We start from the raw sequence: 18,912 nt of genomic DNA on the forward strand, positions 1-18,912 counted from the left end.
TCCTTAGAGACTTGCTACATGAATGTGACCTTGAGACCTTATTTCCTCACAGAAAAAAGCTGGAGGTGTTTTGCATTTTAAATGGTCCATTTTTCTTCCCCCTTCTGTTTTTATTTATCCTAAGAAGTGTTTAGGGAATATAAAGTCATTTCCTTTGTATTCAAAAAGATTGAATCAAATAAATGGCTTTACTTGATAATACGTTGTAAAATGTACTATAGTAAAATAGTGATGGCTAATGGAGTGCTTTGCTCACAAGCAAAGCTTGTAGCTTGGTATTTTTGACTGGCTTTCTAAAAAAAATCATAAAAATTGAGTTTTTAAATGTAATAAAACACAATGGTAAAAATATGTTTTCCTTTGAGTTTATGTTGCTAAGTGTTACCTTGTAAGGTTATTTTTACTGAAAAACAGCCAAAAACATACTAAACCTGTAAATTATCATTATTAATAGAGGCAGCAGTGAATTACTGAAGCGATGGGTAGAGAAATGGTGATGTCACAATCCAAGGACCCTTCCTGTCAGCTGTTAACATAAATATTTTTCCAGACGTGTTCAGTGCTGGATAATCCAGACATGCAGTTTTTTCAGGTTTGTTATCAAAACTGCTGATATCCTCCAATGAAAAACACAGCACATGCCATTTACTGATAACACAGGGCACTTCAAGTTCAAGTTGCAAATGAAATGGTGCCAGGTGTGTGAGAAGATTCCATTAAAACTTTGGATCTGTTTTTCCAAGCTGTTACCTCTTAAACATTCTTATACCTCTGATCTAAAAGATTCACTTTTGGAAGCTTCCAGCCTTTGGAAAAAATGAGGATAGCTAAGATGAAAAAGAGCAAACGAATAAAAAAATAAGAAAGAGGGAGTGGGCAGATCAAAGAACAGCAAATTCTGTCGGTCTGCTGTAGAAGCAAATGCCAGAGCCGGTGAGTGTCAGCAGTGGGTCAAAAAAGAAACCTAAATCTTTAAGAATATCAAACCTCATCATTCAGGAAAAAATATTAGAAGCATTAAACAGGGATCAGCACTTTTTGGGAGCAATTTGTGTCTAGCAGATAGCTACACGTTTTGCTTTACTCCAAAAGTTTAATTTCTTAGCAAGAAACCATTTTTGGCAGATGCTTTTATCCAAAGCGACTTATTGTAACACACTGGCATTTGGTCCCCAGTGCTTCTATCAACCTAGAAAATGTGAAAAAGATCAACCCATTAACTTAATTTTGGTAAACCATTCTCTGCAAGCATGTGAAAAAATAGGTCATTGAACTTTGGCTCCCCTTGTGATGTAAGAAGGGGATAATACCGCCTCTTAATCTGCACTTTCCAACCACAACACTGCCATTTAGTGCGGAGATCAGCTTATTTGCATATAAAAGGACACACCGAAAAACAGCACATTTTTGCTTACACCTACAAAGTGGAAATTTTAACATGTTATAATAAATTATCTATATGGTATTTTGAGCGAAAACTTCACATATGTACCCTGGGGACACCAAAGATTTATTTGACATTTTAAAAAAGTCTTGTGAAATGTCCTCTTTAATAAATTCTCTCTTCAAAAGAAAGGAAAATATTTGCAAACATTCTGTGGTCTATGCAGGCTACACCCCACTCCTTCAAAACATTTGAGGTCTCCTGAGAGTTCTTGTGTACTGCCTGCTGAAATGTAGGTTCTTATTTCCCACAAGCCTAGCAGGTAAAAAGCTGTACACATTTTTGTGGCCACCCACATGGCCACTATCTGAATTGTGCAACAACAATAACCGTGTTAAGCATTAAAGCATTCACATCCAATGCATAGTTTTGCTGATATTTATGGGGTGTTGAGACTGGTATATATCAGTAACATGCTGTCATTAGGTACCGTACGAATGCACTCCAAAAGCAGTCAATATTTTTAGTGAGTCAGAGTCAACCTTTTCAGCTAGTGCATGTAAGATATTGATTAAGGTGCCTTGTCATTTTCCTTCCAAGTGAGGACTAGCAAGATGTCGACCAATTTCTACACTGTCAGGGAAAAAAAGTCAAAATATGTACTCCAGCTAGTGTCACTGGGGCAGTACCTTATGAAAAGGACCTAATAGGTACCAATAGGTACACATATGTATCTTTAAGATACTAATATGTATCTTTGACGTACTAATATGCATCCTTTGGTACCATTATGTACCTCTGTGGTACTAATATGAACTCTAACGGTGCAAAGCCTCTTGTCCTCAAAGTTGATGTGTTAGAAGCAGAAAAAATGAACAAGCGTAAGGATCTGAGCAACTTTGACAAGGGACAAATTGTGATGGCTAGATGGGTCAGAGCATCTCCAAAACCGCAGCTCTTGTGAGGTGTTCCCGGTCTGCTGTGGTCAGTACCTATCAAAAGTGTTCCAAGGAAGGAAATACGGTGAAGCGGTGACAGTGTCATGGCTGGCCAAGGCGCATTGATGCACATTGGGAGCGAAGGCTGGCCCGTGTGGTTCGATGCAACAGACAAGCTACTATAGCTGGAATTGCTACAAAAATTTATGCTGGTTCTGATAGAAGGTGTAGTGGAGTCTACAGTATTCCTCGACGGGCCAGGGCTGTTTTGGTGGAAAAAAAGGGGACCTACACAATATTAGGCAGGTGGTCATAATGTTATGGCTGATTGGTGTATGTTATAATATATAACATGCTTATATATTTTAAATGTATATAATATTTTGTTTACATTTGTCAGAGCATTTAAGCTGTACATTTTATCAGTGTGTGTGTTCCCTAGGGATTGAACACATGACCTTTTGAGCTGCTAAAGCAATGCCAGTTGAGCTAAGGGAACGCTTAAAGGACAAGTTCGGTATTTTACACTTAAAGCCCTGTTTTCAGATTGTTTATGATGAAATAGAACGGTTTTGACTGAAATTTCGACATATGCGGCTCCCCGGGGGTTTTCGGGTGTTTGTTGTTTCACCTCCCACCTCTATAATGGCTGTATGTGCACTGGAACAATCCTTCCTAAAATGCATTAAACTTTCGTTTACAAAGACGTGAAACTCACCGAATGCTCATGGGTGTTCACTGATATGCTCACACAAAAATCGATGCAGAAGAAGCATTCCAACAGATTTTATCGTAGTTTTTGCCAACTCCATTGACTTGTATTAGATGTGCTGTGAGGTACGGTATTACTCAGCGCCGGAAACCTTGTTTGTATTCTTGCAATTGGCAAAGGTGGATTATCGCCACCACCTGGGCTGGAGTGTCTATTATTTAAGCTCTCAGCGGAAGAATATACGGGTGTGAGGCGTTTGGAAAAATAGGTCCACAAGTTTACAACGAATGCTAAAACACCTGTTGGAGGGCATCTTTTGCAGCGATTTGTGTGTGAGCGTGCCGGTGAGCACCCCTGACCACTCGGTGGGTTTCACGTCTTTGTAAACGAAAGTTTAATGCATTTTAGGAAGGATTGTTCCAGTGCACATATACACACATTGTAGAGGTGGGAGGTGAAACAACAAATACCCGAAAATTCTCAGGACAGCCGCATATGTCGAAATTTCAGTCAAAACCGTTCTATTTCATCATAAACAATCTGAAAACAGGGCTTTAAGTGTAAAATACCAAACTTGTCCTTTAACTAGTAGATCGTTGTGCCAAAACTTTGTAAACAAATTGTTTATACTTTTTAAAATGTCCTTATTACTGAGTAATATTAATTAATAATGGCCTTAATGAGGTTAGGGGTAGTATTAGGGCTTGGTTAGAGTTAGTTGCACACTGAATTATGCCAAATTTACTGTTACGGACGCGCACTGTACATGGACCCTCGTGTATGCGTAAAAACGGGACTATACTTTTAGCTTTACTATAGTAAGTACATGTGAAATAAAGTGTTACCCATTTGTTTTCCCTAAAATTTTAATCAAACCCTTTTTCGCAGCTTCATAACATTGATCCAATATATGCTGCAGCATAGCAAACAGGCGCCGACAAAATAATTTGTACCAAAATGAGACAAATGATGTTTACTTGCAAAGAGAGGAAAATCAATTCAGCCTCACTAGAGAGTATGCACACTACAGAGTATGTAGCCCTTTTAGATTTATTTTGATAACAACAAATTTGCAAGTCTTAAATGTTCTCAACTGATAAGATGGCTAAAGACAGGGCTTTTAATTCAGTGATTGTTTTTTCAGACTGATCTCACGGAAAGTCGTGTTATAGTCACTCAAAAATTAATCAATTTATTCGTGTCCATGGCACGATATTCAGCTTTTTCGTGTGCGTTGCACGACTTTCTTTTTCGTGGCATTTTATGAATTGTTTTCTCATAGTTTTTTCCTATTTTCTTACCATTGTCGCTTGGGGTTTGGGTTAGAATCACATTCTGTTACATTTTTAGACATCCAAACCCCAACTCTAACCCCAACTCAAGACGAGAATACTTTTAAAAGCTGAAGAAAAACATGTAGAAACCAATGCATAAAAGTACATCCTAACCCAAAACCCAAATCTAACCCCAAGCGACAATGATTTAAAAAGTAGGGGGAAAAAAGAAAAAACAATACATAAAATGACACGAAAAAGACATTCATGATCAAGGCATGTAAAAAAGCTGAATTTTGTGTCATGTACACTAATAAATTGATAAAATTTTGCGTGAATATAACACAACTTTCTATGAAATCATGTTGACAATATCTGTCTACCCTGCAGTTTCTGTGTTGAATTTTGTAATCTGGGTGTAAGATGTGGATAATTCTGCTAAATGTTGTACAATTTAACATCTAAATACTGTATGTTTTTGTAGCTCAGTATAATACATTCTCCTATCAGCGCTATAGCTCACGTTAATTTGTACGTATTTTACGAGGTGGCTAATTCGTACATGTTCGTACATTTTTGCACGATTTGCTTTTGCCCCTGTGACGTTGGGGTAAGAAGTGGTGTTTCATTATTGTTATTTTTTATGAAAATCATATGTTTTCTGTACGAATTCATACGAATTATCCAACTTGTAAAATGCGAACGAATTCTCATGAGATAAGGCTGATCCTATTGGTATCTGGTCCTGTTGGTACCCAAAATATTATCCAAAGGAAACAGCTAATGTCGAAACTTATGTATGTTTTGAAAATACCCTTTGGGTGAATGAAGCATTTTAAAAATACAATATGACATACGTTTGTTATGTAAGAGATAATTTATTTTAGCCGTATCTGTCAGCATATTTGCACAAGTCTGTCTGTTCATATATTGTGTGCGTGTTGTGTTTTTGTGGTTGTTTTCTTTCTGCCCAGAGGCTAGAGATTCTTGTTGATAGAGCTCATGTTAGCTGGCTGCAGTGGGCTTTGCTCATCTGTCCTCGTATTTCTATATAAGCATTCTTGTGTGTTTGCAGCTGCTTGGTCTGTGTGTATGTGTGTGTACAACATATGGGTGTTTAAGTGCAAATATCTTTTTAGTGAAAGGTAGAATGGTAAAATAACAGCAGTTATAGGAAGCATGCTTTGTTCTCACCTATCTGTCACCACATCACAAGTTGTAGTGTCCAAAAGTATGCATGTGTTATTTAATATTTCAACTATTTCTATGTGTGTGCATTCAGTATAGTGAATGTATTTAGTCTCAGGTATGTCGTATTTTTATGAAACCCATGTAGGGCTAGTTTGTGAGGATCTTTGGAATTTGTGGAATGCATGGAAAAAGACATAAACAACGTATCACTCTAATCTGTAACATAATGGCCTTATCATATCTGTAAAATTATTATTTTTTCTATACTCATATGTTTGTTATTCACCCACATAAAATAATGACTTCATAATTGGGTGCACTGTCCCTTTAACTATATTTTAAGGTGCAGTGTCCCCACTCTCTGTTTTCATGTGACTAATGGGCAACTAAAATAGTTTGAGTAAAGCAGAAGAAACACAGGGATAGAGAAAAACAGAAAACTGGAAAGTACTGTAAATAACAGAGCTTTTGTGGAATGGGCCTTTAAACTGCCGTATCATGTCAAGAAGTAAATCAAGGAGAAGGGTTAGAAAAATGACCCACACAAATGCGTTTTCCCCCACACACGTACACCTCTGTTCATGTCTTGACATCAAGTCACATATCCTTTGAGCATCTTTATCTTAGTGGAGTGACAGCCTCATCTCTCACACACGTTTATTATCCTGCCCTTACTCTGTGTGCAGCCCAAGGCATTTCTTCATGGTGAACACACTTTAACATATACACTGTAAAAAAAACTTTGCTGCCTTAAAATTTTTTGTTGAATCAACTCGGATTTACAAGTCATTTCAACTTGCTATTATTTATCTTGACTAGAGATCAGTTGTTATAACTACAGGTGAGTTGTTATAACTTATAAAATTAAGTTGACAACTCATCTTTGTTGACATGACTTGTAAATCTTAGTTGATTTAACAAAAATTTTTAAGGCAGCAAAGTTTTTTTACAGTGTAGTATGTTGGAGACACAAAAGAGGCAATTGTATTTTTTCACAGACATGTCTTCCTGACATATTTTGGTGTACAGTATGTGACCCTGCCTGTAAACTTTCATTATCTAGTTATGAGATTAGGAACATCAAAGTTTGATTTCAATCATTGATTTCACATTAATTTAAATCTTTGACATGATCTTACTCAGTCAATATTAAAGATAGCAATGTTATATTTTGACATAATGATCTTGATGATACTATGTAGTTGATTTTATGTAGAAAACAAGAAATCCAATGCTATATCTCACAGCATTTTGTACGTATTTTACAAGGCGGCTAATTTATATTATTTTGTATGACCAAATTTGTACATTTTTGTAGAATTTGCTTTTGCCCCATGATGTTGGTGTTAGCGGTGGGGGTTATTTTTTATAATCTTATGTTTATGTACAAATTAACTACCTCGTAAAACACTTAGGAATTTTTGTTAGATTCGATTTTTGGAGATTTTAAAGAGCAAATATGGTCCGATTCACGATTTTACATTTCCTTTGGTGTGTAAGTGTGTATTAGTACATGTTAACGATATGCAAAAGGTACAAAGTCAAACCCTTTACAAAAACCCAAAGTAAATGAAGAAGCGACTTATAGTCTCTAACGTAAATCTTTTTCTTGGACTACAACAAACACACGGTTTGTAGGCAACAGTTTACTTCCTGGGATTGGTGATGTAGACAAGACCGACATTATCATAATTCCTCCTGCTTGGACTCACAGCCTGTAAATTAACTCCTGTTAGCATTGTATTGTGAGCGAATCTTTCAAACATGGTAAGAGGGGTCATATTTCTGGCTGAAGTCAGAAGTATTCATTCAGGCCAATCACAACGTACAGATTAGCTTGCCAATCAGGGACACACCGCTTTTCAAATCGATGAGTTTTGCACAAAATCAGTGGGTTTCAGGAAGAAAGTGAAATCTGAAGCTACAAAAATGTGTGGTATGTGGAAAATAATGTGTTTTTTAACCATCAACCACACAAACACAGTGTATTATACCAAATAGACAAAATAACAGTGTTTTTAGCAATAAAAAAGGTGCGTTTTTAATATCAATTTATGTTGCAACTGTGTTATGGGAATTTGACAGATTTTTAATTTATATTACAATTTGCTTAAACAAAAGTTAATCTTGAACCGTCATATAATTATTCAGATCCACTTTTCTAAAATTATGGTTGAATGAGAAAAGAATAACCAAGTGATTTGTGGCAGGTTGGTAACATGGACAAATGATGCCTAGAGCTGTGGTGCAAATGACATCATAAATGGGTAATATCTCATTGGGGTTTTTTGTAGTAAGGGCTCAAATTTAATGTAGCATTTTATTATATATATATGTGGGCATGTAATTTTGGATCAGCAATGTAGTTGGACCCATACGTATATTATATTGTTATATTTTTCCTCACCATCACAGCAATCATAAAATCTTATAGCTTGCTGCAGTTTTGGAATTAGGTCATTTATGATTTATTTACCAACAAACTGGAGGTAAAACATATAGGGCCCTATTTTAATGATCTAAGAGCATTGTCTAAAGCGCACGGTCATAAAGGGTTGTTCCTATTCTCGTAATGAGTATTGGGTGCTTTTTGGGCGTAACGTGCAATAAACCAATGAGAGTCTTATCTCTCATCCCCTTTAAAAGCCAGTTGCGCTGGCGCTATGTCTAATCCCTATTTAGATGACAGACTTGGTAAACTGAAAAACTAAGTGGAGGAAGAAGATCACCACAATGTGTTGTTTTCATTTTTATTGTAATTTTAATTTTTTGTATTAAAACCTTTAAAAGCCTTTTTCTTTCCGTCATAGTACAAATAGCAAGCTTTCAATTGCTGTAAATGTATTGATATCCTACATAATCATTGTAATCTCATAATATAATTAGCAAATATGCAAGAAAAGGTTTGTACTCTAAAAATACAAACAAGAGATAAAGAATTTACAAACGTGGGGAGAGCCGAAGCGCTTCAGCACTCAGACAGCACCATGGGATTTTTAAAAGCATTACTTAAAATCTTTCTCTTCTCACCATATCCGCAGGTACAGATTCATCATCAATAAATCTGTAGGGTAGGGTAGCATTTAAGAAACATTTAAAACAGATGCATTTGTTTAAAGCAAAGCATTTATTTTCTTAACAGGCTACAGGTGAAGCAGCTCTTTACACCTTCTAACGTCTCATAATCGGTCCTCATTTATGTCTAAGAGACTCAATAATAATATTTTGCATTCAATCCTTTAATCTTTCATATTTAAAAGTGTTTTTGTGCTGCTGTGCATTCATGTATGTGATAAGCAAACCTGCATTGTCCTCCCGTTGATAGGCGCATATTACTAACACGCTCTTTAAATATCAAAAAACATATTGCGCCATTGACATTAGACTTTAGACCAGGTTTTTGTTGGTCAATGGCGTAGTCTATTTTAGTTGCCTCAAAATAGCAACGCGCCAACAATGCGCCTGAACACACCTTGTTTTCAGACCAGAAACCCATGGGTGCAAAATTTTCTAACATACCTTACAAAAACAATACTGGTGTGCATCTTGAGACAAAACAATTATACTAATATATGTTAAAATACTGTATAAACATGTTTTTAAATTAAGGTAGCTCAAACATGCATTTAAGTCTGGGACTAAAATAATAATCCCTGTCAGAGAAACTTCCCTTACACTCATAGTTGTACCTTTTTGTCACTGGAATGATATCTTTTAAAAAGATTCTAATATGTACCATTTAGGTACAAATATGTACCTTTTTTAAGTACCAGTGTGTACCTTAGAGGTACCAATATGTACCTTTTAGATACAAAGGGGTACTTTTTGGCAAGGAGAAAATTCCACTGAGCATGTGCTGAGTCAGTGTCATTACTCTAGCTTGTTTGTGACTGAAAAAATATAATGTGTTTCAGTTGCCCCCGCAGTCTCACCTACATGACTGAAAATCAATAGTAAAGAGATGGCAGGAGAGAACAGTGTGTATTCCGCATGATAGACTGCTGCTTATTAATGCTGTAAGACAAGATGTCCTTTTAACAACTATAGGCCTGCTTTTGTCTTTAATTTTACTTATGGTTCTGTCGTCAGGGTTACATGGTTTATGTTGAGCCATCTGCACACCATCAGCCTTCGTATGTTTTTTATCTGAATGAGTGATTTTGCCCATGATTTTTCTGTTTACACATGTGGGATCCTTTAAATAGTTATACTCTAAACACAGATTTTTTTAATGTTTGACATTAATTCATTTGAGTACTCATTTTCTGTAAGAAAACTGTAGCATAAACAAGAAAATCCCTTAAGGCTGATAACTTTATAACTGTTGTTTTTACGATACAACATTAATCTTTTTCACAGTATGTTTATGCATGGAAATTATTAAAAGTCTAGGACTGTAGACTGAACAGTTTTTACATTATTTATGCCAACAAAATCTTGTTTGCTCTAAGAGAAAAGAATGAATTTGTGGCCAGCCTCTTATTAACTTTCATTAAAATCATGCAAACTGTGCCAAGAACAGTTGCATTGCTAGTTTTCAAACTAAAAATTATGTATGAAACATTTTTTTTTACAATTTGATATTTCTCGTACTTGAATAATCTATACTGTAAATGTATAATTTAAAGGAAAACACCACCGTTTTTCAGTATTTTACTATGTTCTTGCATCGGCTTGGACGGATTGATGCATCCCTATAATTTTTCAATGCGCATCGTGACTGTGTTGGCATTTGGCCTGGCCCCGTTCGTTCCTTAGGATCCAAACAGGGATGAATTTAAAAGCCACCAAACACTTCCATGTTTTCCTTATTTAAATACTGTTACATGCGTAGTTACACGAGTAAGTATGGTGGGACAAAATAAAATGTGGCGATTTTCTAAGCGGATAAAAAAATTAGAATTATATTGTATGGCGGAAGAGCACTTAGTTTGCAGCACTTCGACCTCGGCAGGCAGTAACATCATCACTCCTGACTACTCCTCCTCTCACTTAAACTTCCGTCAATATTACTGCGCCCGAGGTTGAAGTGCTGCAAACTAAGTGCTCTTCTGCCATACAATATAGTTTTAATTTTTTATCCGCTTAAAAATGGAAGTGTTTGGTGGCTTCTAAATTCATCCCTGTTTGGATCCTAAGGAATGAATGGGGCTAGGCTAAATGCTAACACATTCACAGCGTGCTGTACAAAGATTAAGTGCACGCATTGAAAAAAGATTAGTATGTATTAATTTGTCTAAGTTAAGGTAAGAACATAGTAAAATATTGAAAAACTGTGTTGTTTTCCTTTAAAGTGAAATGCACAATTGTTGTGCAATAGTAAAAAAATTGAAAGGAAGTCTAAACAGGTTTATAGGGTAATACAGTGAACATATTCTGAAGTCTTGTACTGAGCCATGTGCACATGCCTGGCTGTGAGGCTTATGAATTTTGATGGTGTGTGCAATTTGGCCACATCCTCAGCAGCCGAGCACAAGCAGCCCCCAGCAGCAGATCTGTGCAATTCCAGAATCTGCCTTGTGTATATAAAACAGATTCTCTCCATAAGAAACAATACACAGTACACTATACTAACTACATTACAGGCATGTCAAATGATGTAATTATTAAGGACTTTAAAAGAATCATAGATGTTATTTATGATTCAGAACTGTGAAATAACTTTAACCTGAATGTTTAAATCTAAACCATCGCACATTTCTGCCTAAGCTTCATTTCTGTGCTGGTCACTCATGACTAAATCTTTGCAAGATACCCTTGACATGGCTGCATAGTTTTATTGTTGTGGTTTTTTCTCTCTCTCTCTTGCTTTTTCTTAGACTTTCCATTAGTCTGTGTCCTGGTTCAGACGTGACAGTTTGAACACAAATAGCCCGAGGTTCTTATCAGTCTTTCTCACACAGCACTCTTCCCCAGGAAACCCTGTTTAACTTCGCTTTATCATGTGCTCGCTCCTCCCTCAGCTCCAGCTATTCTCACAAGCGCAACACTTCAGCTTCTCCCTCAGACTTCTCTTCATGTCTGATGTTACCTTTAAGAATTATGTATAATTTACTGGCTTTCCTTATCCACCCAATTCTGATTCACCCTACAGTATGTCTATCTCTCTTAAATGTTTTCTCATATGCATTGAGCTTTATCATGCATTTATTATTTTTCTTAATATCTTTCTAGATTTATTCTTTATTATGAACGTCTGTAGTCACATGCCAAGGTTACTTTCTATCCTCTCTTTACTTGAGGGTCTTGAGACTGCTAAGGCTCTCCTTAAAGGGCCGTGACGCTATTTTCGATGAACAAACTGTCACTATAAATTAATTTGAAAACACTTGTAAATGTTAACTTACATAGTTAGCCTGTGAAAAAATTTACATTTTGTCATTGTTCACTTACCCTAAACCAAGATGGCATTCTTCCGATCATTAATTAGAATGGCCAAGTCGCGTTTCATATTGACAGATGAATACGCTCAGTTTATTAAATAGCCTACGTCGTAGTTTATTAAATATGGTTAGTTTATTTAATATTAATTATAAATTTATTAAATGACTCTTGCTAACTATGAAGGGACAATGAATCTATACACTGACATGGTAATGCTAGACAGATACTTTGTTTGTCCTACTGTAATTTTGTCACTCCTAGACGTACGTCTGGCATCGGGGTGGGGGGGAGACTTTTACCTCGATGAAGGAAAGTCGTTGTATTACCAGGCTATGTTTATTCGGCTATCCAGTGCTGATCTTCGATGAAACTTCCGGCGAGATGCTTCCACCAGGTGGGAGATACCCGCCGTGATTGACAGCTTTGACACCAAATGGATATACGTGAAAATCAGATGACATGATTTCACAACTTTTCATTGGCGATTTAGATATGTGAAGCATACTGTATACGGAAATCAACCTGGACATTTAATCCGTCGAAAAATATCAAAATCAGCGACGATATACAGAATATTCCAAATGTAGTGAAGGCATATGTATGGGTTTGGTTTAGACAAACTAAAATATATCTATTATTTAATAGAATAAAATTAAATAATAGAAGGTCTATATATACTATATATTGAAGATGTCAAGACTTCAATGGAAAGCGTATATGGCGTATCATATGTATGCAAAATTGGAGTTTGGTGTATGTATTGCATGACTTTTCACACAGCGTGCTATTTATATGTGCAGAGAGTGAGGTGATGATGGAGGGATGCTGCAAAAACTGTCACGGGACAGAGGTGAGGGACGGCCATACACTGTATAGAGACCTCTTCATGTTGATTGGTTGTATTACATGACCATGCTACTCTCGAACTTAGTTAAATAAACTTTATTATATTAATACATATTATATTCCACTCAAAAAAAAAACACTTCCTAGCAAACTGATTGTTATTTCTTTAATTTGGACATTAACACCAAAACACCAGGAATCTGTACCTTAAATGAATATTCCATCTTCTTAAAAGAAAAATCCAGATAATTTACTCACCACCATGTCATCCAAAATGTTGATGTCTTTCTTTGTTCAGTCGAGAAGAAATTATGTTTTTTGAGGAAAACATTGCAGGATTTTTCTCATTTTAATGGACTTTAATAGACACCAACAATTAACACTTAACTCAACACGTAAAAGTTGTTTTCAACTGAGTTTTAAAGGACTATAAACGATCCCAAACGAGGCATAAGGGTCTTATCTAGCAAAACGATTGTCATTTTTGACAAGAAAAATAACAAATATACACTTTTAAAGCACAACTTCTCATCTAGATCTGGTCATGATGCGCCAGCATGAACCCACGTAATACGTCATGACGTCAAGAGGTCACAGAAGACGAACGCGAAACTCCGCCCCAGTGTTTACAAATGTGTTGAAAGAGGACCGTTCCTACGTTGTTGTATGTCAACTGATACTAATTAATGTATAGTCCTTTAAAACAATGGTCCGCAAATGTGCGTTTTATATATGTAACACGTGACCTCCCTACGTCACTACGCATTTACGTTAGGTCTCGCTGGACCGAACCTAGACGAAAAGTTGCGGTTTAAAAGAGCATTTTTTTATTTTTCTTGTCAAAAATGACAATAGTTTCGCTAGATAAGACCTTTATGCCTCGTTTGAGATTGTTTATAGTCCTTTGAAACACCGTTGAAAAAAACTGTTACGTGTTGAGTTAAGTGTTAATTGTTGGTGTCTATTAAAGTCCATTAAAATGAGAAAAATCCTGCAATGTTTTCCTCAAAAATCATAATTTCTTCCTTGACTGAACAAAGAAAGACATCAACATTTTGGATGACATGGTGGTGAGTAAACTATCTGGATTTTTCTTTTAAGAAAATGGAATATTCCTTTAACAATATTTGGTAAAGAATATCTCTACTTATTTCATATAGCATTTATATTTACTTTACCATGGTTTTCCTGAGGTGGTCTTGTCAAAAATGGCCGTTGCCCGCACTTCAGATCTTGATGTGTCACGTGATAATCTGCTTTTGTCTTAAAAAGTTAAATTGGCTACACTAAATATTATTCTTGACTTTACTCAAAAGAACTTGTTGTGTTCATTCATTATTTTAAGTAAACCAAAAACATAATATATTTGTAATGATTATAGTCATAAATTAAAGTGCACCTATTTCATTGCTAAAAAATAAGGTTATTGTGTGTATTTGGTAAAATACAATGTGTTTGCGTGGTTAATTTCCCACATACTATACATTTTTGTAGCTTCAGATTCCACTCTCTTCCTGAAACGCACGGATTTGAAAAGCTTTGTGTCTCTGATTGGCCAGCTAATCTGTACGTTGTGATTGGTCTGAATACCTCTTACGTCAGCAGGAAATGTGACGCTCCATACCATGTTTGAAAGATCTCCTTACAATGCTAATAGGAGTTAACTTACAGGCTTATAGTTCAAGCGGGAGGAATTATGATAATATCGGTCTTTACTACATCACCAATCCCAGGAAGTAAACTGTTGCCTGCGATCCGTGTGTTTGTTGTGGTCCAGGAAGGGAGGTTTACGTTGGAGACGCTAACTCGCGTCATCGTTTACTTTGGGGTATCTACCTTTTTCATATCGTTAACATGTACTAATACACACTTACACACCAAAGGAAATGTAAAATCGTGAATCGGACAATAGGTGTTTTTTTAAGTAAATATGCAAAACTTCATGAGCTATATTTGCTAAGGATCATGGGAATAATTTTTACAGTGTACATTTAATCTACCCCACTGTAAACAAAAACCACAAAACAATGATTTGTTTTAAAAATTCCCTTTTTGTTTCTGAAGAACAAAGAAAATCAAATAGGGGTTTGAATGAAAGGAAATTAGTTCTCTTTAAGAACTCTCTATACTTGCATCATAAAAATGTTTACCGTTGGAAGAAGAGTTTCGGTATAAACACATATGCCATCATTGATGTGGGAACTTTGTTCTTCATCTGTATAAGAGTTCAAGAGTTTGATCCCCCTCGCTCCACCCAAATGGGGTTTTGAGGTTCAGCAGATGATGGCTATTGCCACATAATCTGTAATCTAAGAGGATGCTCACATAGCTCACTTCACATTGTGCGAGCATTAACATCAGTTCCTCTCATGTCTTCAGAGAGGCACATGACACAGATGCCAGTGTGCAGTGAAGCCTTAAGCACAGAACTGAATTTGATACTGGATTGTGGTAAAGGCAGCGAAGGGAATTCACGCCTTGTGTGTGTTAACAACGTTAAACACATAACTACAAAAAAGCTAAGATGATACTGTTTGTTTTATTTGAATCATTTTCAGAATGGAAATAAGCATATTTCTTATGATGATTGTTAATTTTTTTATGCATACACAAATGATAGTGCTGATTACACACTGTACAGTGGGGTCTAAGGGGCGTTCCAACACTATCTCACGAGAATTTGTATATATTTTACGAGTTGGCTAGTTTGTATTCATTCATACAACCATATTCGTAAGTTTTTGTACGATTTGCCTTAACCCTTTGATGTTGGGGTTAAATACGGGGTTAGGGGTTGGGTTTCGTTTTTTCTAAAGAATCTTGGTTTTTGCATGATTAACTTTGTATGATTTCATTCGAATTTGCGAATTCGTAAAATATGTATGTATTCTTGTGAGATCAGGCTGGGCGGTCACACTTTGACCAGAATTGTAATGACAACAAAAACTTTAAATATATGCGTGTTGCCACAGAGACAATAAAGATAATGTATTGTTAATTATAAACTCATGCCCTGTGGTGTTACAGTCACAAAAATGGATGTAAATTACCTGTCGGTGCTTTACATTTAATGGCGAAAATCTTTCCTCTAAACTCTGACTATAAAAGCTGGACGCTCTTGCTGAAGGCTGAAGGTGCACTTGTCGCTGGCATTCAAACCATATATCTTGCCACTTGCTGATACTTGTATAACTATTTCACTACTTTGCATTAACATATAATCAAATATGGAATAAAGCATATTTGGGGTGATGTCTGAGAGGAGGGATCCGGGCTTAAAATATTAGCCCAAACCCAAAGTATTCTCCCATTCTTTAACTGGGATAGCTACCCGTTCTCATGATGTGCAATACATACGCCACTCTTTAATTTTGCGTGTATATGATACGCCAGTCCTTCCTGTTGACTTAATACGATGTGTCTTTTGGCATGCTATTTATACATGCAGAGAGTGAGGTGATGGGGTGGAGAAGGGATACTGCAAAAACTGTCACAAACATAGATAAGGGACACCCATATATGGAGACCTCTTTGGGTAGACTGGTTGGATTACATGACCATGCAACTCCTGAACTTAGTTAAAGGTGGGGTGCATGATTTTTGAAAAACACTTCGGAAAAGGGAGTTGGGCCGGGTACCAAAACACTTGTAGCCAATCAGCAGTAAGGGGCGTGTCTACTAACCGACATCATTGCCTGGGTTGCATATGTGTGGGGCGGGTCTAACAAAAGAAGGTCCAGATTCTATTGGGGTAGGGGCGTGTTTGTTAAGGTGATTTCAAATATTCCACTCAAAAATCACCACTTCCTGACTGCTTTCTTTTTTAATTGGGACATTAAATCCAACAATAGCTAATCAACAATATAGTAAGACAACATTCAGGAATTCTCCAGAGATTATATTTGCACTATCCAACCACGGCACTGCCATTTAGTGCAGAGATCAGCTCATTTGCATTTAAAAGGACACACCCAAAACGGCAAATTTTTGCTCACACCTACAAAGTGACAATTTTAGCATGCTATAATAAATTATCTATATGATATTTTGAGCTAAAACTTCAAATACGTATTCTGGTGACATCAACGTTTTATTTGGCATCTTAAAAAAAGTCTTGTGAAATGTTCCCTTTAAGATGTGGCTACTGACCAATCAGAATTAAGCATTCCAGAGCACCGTGTAATAAGTGAATTAATATTATAAAATGATAAGTCACAAAAAATATAAATTTCTAATTTTACTTTTTCACATTAAACAGATTCACATTGCCAGATATGCTTTAGACAGTTAGTAAACAGACTGTGGGTGATATGTGGGTGAGCTGTCTGAAGCTTAAAAGTTTACACTATACACGGTATAGCTACAGCATGTTGTGCAATGTGCAAGGAAAGTATGTGAATTTGACATATGTTAGGGCAGAAATTATATCTTGCTGCTTTAGCGAACCTCAAAATAATGAATCAGGCTATAAGTGTCTCAATTCTATGTACGCAGTCCTGCACTGTGTAAAATTGTTGGCATTTATTACTGATAAACTTGCCTGTGTTTTGGTGTGCGGTATTTATGTGACTTATTTTGTGAACAGTGCAGATGTAGATTGTTTATGTGCGCAATAGACGCGCTAATGAACGTGTGCATAATATGTGCGTGCACGTGTGTATTTGACTGTGTGCCAGCTCGTGTGTAAAATGAGGGGGGTTGTTAGGATGTGTTTATACATGTTTTCCTCCAATTCAGCCAAGATGGTCAAAGGAACAGGCAAGATTCCGACTTAGTAAGCTGCTTAAAAGATCAGCCGAAATACAGAATACTGAATAGCCCAAAAATGATCCTCTCCCAGTGGCCTTCCCGTAGATCTTAAAAATAATATTTTTTTAGTATGTGGGTTTGTGAATGTTCACTTTTATTTGTGTCTATAGCTGCGTCTACATTGCAGATTTGCACAAAACTTTTGCGTTGTTTTCTACAAAAAAAAAGTTAACTGAAGTTATGCGACTTAAACATAATTTTGTTGTCTCCTGATAAGTTATTCCAAAAACCTGTGACGGGTGTTCAACCTTACGCAGACCAAAATGTGGATGACATAAAAATACAGCGAGAACGACTTGTTAGCATACCGAGCAGTCGAATACGCAGTATTTTGATGTCATGTGCTTGATGCCACCTCCAACCAAACATACCGTGCCATATTTACATACAGATCATGTGACCTGTAAATGCGAAAAAACTATTTCCATTGCTGTGTTGCGATATATTCCTTTTTCGAATTACCCGAAGAACCACCGCACCCCAATGTACAAATTTTTATGCGAAATTGCTGCGTTTCCATTGGGCACATTTTTTCAATTTGTGCATTTTGAAGGGTAATGGAAACGCAACTTATGAGAGTGTTGACAGGAGTAGGAAAAACACTCCATGTCTACAGGACGTGTTGGACATGTTGGCCATTTTTAAAGTCTGATCTTGATCTCTGCATTAACACTACGCGATGACTCACTCCCTGGACCCCGGTGAAATATGGTCATGGCAGGGCCATCTCAATTCTCTGATTGGACAGACCTCTCAACCACATCTCGAGTTTAATAGCCTCCTCCTCAAGGGCCACTTCAATTTGTCTGTGTCAAATGAAAAAGCAGAGCAACAACATCATGGCACGACTTCTGACATGAATACATGCTGGTTTGTGTGTGGAACTGTTCAACTATCACAGACACAGGAAAAGTAGGCCTACTATGTTATTTAGATACGGTACCATGGTAATACCTGCAATGACTGCATTTATTTGCTCTGTGAGTTTTATGAGTCCTCCCGTTGTGCGTATACATAAATTCAATATTGTATGGAAAAGATAATCATGGCATATATTAGTATCTGATACCTTAAACATACTATTGCACTATCGCTGTACTTGTAATGTATAAGTAAACTTTTTACAAACTGGTCTAAATTAGTGGAAAATAAATTAGACTCTGAAAATGCTGGGTTGTTTCAACTTATAGTTGGGTAAAATATGGACAAACCCAACAATTTGGGTTTAATTTTTCAACATAAAATGGGTTGTTTCAACTCTTGGTTGGATGAAATATAGATATATTCTAGATTAATTTAATCCAGTGGTTGGGTTTGTCCACCAAGCATTTTTTGTACAGTGTACAGTGGCTTTAAAATTTGGACACAATGTAC

At 36.4% G+C, this 18,912-nt stretch overlaps 1 protein-coding gene across 3 annotated transcripts in view; it reads left to right on the forward strand.

Annotated features, from left to right (window-relative positions):
- The window catches only part of kank4 (KN motif and ankyrin repeat domains 4), a 70,525-nt gene that overhangs the window by 16,055 nt on the left and 35,558 nt on the right, over positions 1 to 18,912 (forward strand). The window lies entirely within an intron of this gene.

Source organism: Misgurnus anguillicaudatus, chromosome 8 (assembly GCF_027580225.2).
Source record: "Misgurnus anguillicaudatus chromosome 8, ASM2758022v2, whole genome shotgun sequence".
NCBI classification, from domain to species: domain Eukaryota; kingdom Metazoa; phylum Chordata; class Actinopteri; order Cypriniformes; family Cobitidae; genus Misgurnus; species Misgurnus anguillicaudatus.